The sequence below is a fragment of the Nicotiana tabacum genome, chromosome 8 (genome assembly GCF_000715075.1).
Source record: "Nicotiana tabacum cultivar K326 chromosome 8, ASM71507v2, whole genome shotgun sequence".
NCBI lineage: Eukaryota > Viridiplantae > Streptophyta > Magnoliopsida > Solanales > Solanaceae > Nicotiana > Nicotiana tabacum.
In genome coordinates, this window is record NC_134087.1 from 210135304 (window position 1) to 210137442 (window position 2139).

At 34.4% G+C, this 2139-nt stretch overlaps 1 pseudogene; it reads right to left on the reverse strand.

Moving 5' to 3' along the window:
- Positions 1-1086: 1086 nt before the first annotated feature.
- LOC107800960 (uncharacterized) lies at positions 1087-1883 on the reverse strand (annotated as a pseudogene).
- Between the last annotated feature and the right edge of the window lie 256 nt (positions 1884-2139).

A 2139-nucleotide genomic window follows, 5' to 3' on the forward strand; every position in this document is an offset into this window, starting at 1 on the left:
GCTTTTCTTGAACAAAAGTCTAATGAAAAACAATCTATTTACCTCACATAAGATAAAAATAAAGTCGGTATATACCTATACTTTTTAAACCCGACTTGTGAAATAACACTACTGAATATTCTATACGGCAAAACTTGACCATCCAAAATCAGTCCGAATGATTAACACCTGTAAATTAAACACAGAACGTTCGTCATTAGGGGTGTTTACGGTTCGGTTTGATCGATTTTTGGTTAAAACCAAAACCAAACCAATTTAATCGGTTTTTAAAATTATAAAATCAAAACCAAACCAAATTAAATACAAACCATCGGTTTGATTGTTGTTGGTTTGGTTCGACTTTTCGGTTCTTAGTAAGCTAATGATAAGCCGATAATAGTAAAACAACGCTAGACAACAATCTAAAAATAATTTGCTAAATTTATGCTTTTTTATATATTTCTTTCAGAACTGAAAGGTTATTTACCTGTTTATATGAAAAGAATGAACAAAAAACAAACTAAAAGTTTGATTTCTTAGTCATTGTTGTCTTGCAATTTGAATTTGCTTTCTTTACTCTTGTGGTAATTTTTTTTTTAACTATTCTGTTAGGCAAAAGTATGTGCGGAGGGTTAGAGAATTAGAGTCTCTTAATGAAAAAAAAATTGATCGAGTCCTATTATTTTGGGCTTAGTTTTAAGATATAAAAGGATAAACCAAAATTCAAAATAACAATTAAAATGCATAAAATATTTATAATTATTTACAAAAAAATATTATATTGTATATAAATAATTATTAAATTTTATATATAATTAGTCGGTTTGGTTCGGTTTATTTTTTGATTTTTTAAAATAGAATCAAAACCAAACCAAATATTATGGATTTTTAAAATTTAAAACTAAAACTAATCCAAATCAAGAAAAAAATCTAAAATTAAAACTAATCCAAATCAAGAAAAATATCGATTTAAAGTACATTAAATCTCTAACTAAATCGCTTTCAATTTGTTCCTTAATTAAGTTTAATTTGTATGTCATTTTAAGGTAATATATAAAACTAGAAGCTCGTATAAGCAATCAATGGGAAAATTAAACTGGATGATTAATATAAGTTTCTTCATGTAGTAAGACTAATATATACACAGTCGGATCTTAAGTTTTTGGCCGACCGGATTACACAAAAAAACCGTTCCGTTCCGACCTCCACCCAGTCACTCGATCCGCCGCTATGCTTCGCCGCCGCCTTGTACCAGCTGACGTCACTTCATCGTTGCTGAGGTCAACATTCAACAGAATCATCGGTTCTAGACATATTCGATAGCCGGCTCGGTCGGCGCTGAAAACCGTAACGGCGGCGCTGTTGATGAGACGACGGACGAATCAAAGCCGCCAAAGCTCGCTTCACCAATTCGCCTTCGACAGTACCGATTCGTACAAGTGAATTTGTCATCGCTGATCGCCTCGTATTCAAACTGTACGAAGACGACGCCGTTTGAATACTCCGACGGACGTCCATTTTCTTATGCATACTACAACGGAACGAACCTGGATGTGTAGTTGGCGAGCACATACACGTCATCTTCTTCTGAGAAGACATAGATTTGTACTGCCGGTTCGTAGTACTCTCCCGGTTCATAACAGAAATAGACCGGCTCGGGGAAGTACTCTCACTCCCGGTCCAGAGAGAACCGTTTTGATGAAGCAAACGACCTCGTCGTAGAGTTCAACGAATAAAATCTTCCGGCAGGTGAAAGTGAACGTAGCACTGGTCCGGTTGATCGCCGAGCAGAAACCGCCATTTTTTGCTGCTTTTACAGTTATAGAGTAGAAGAAAGAGGAATCTAGAGAGGAGTATCTTTTAAGACGTGTTTGGCTGTTTGATTTGGCAAACCGTAGTTTCACTTGAGGTACATATTTATAGCAATCACGGAACTATTATTTCTTTTTTATTTTCCTTGGAACTATTTAATTTTTGTTTTTAATATTTTGGTGGGGGTATCTTAATTAGCTTTAATTACATGGCTGACCCTCTAGATTGTTTAGAATTCTACTTTGGGCCCTAGATGCGCGTTAGTTTTGTGTTGACGCATATACTGATGATTAAGAGATTTTAATCATAGAGTTTAGTAGGATTATTATAGAGTTTAGTAGGATTTTT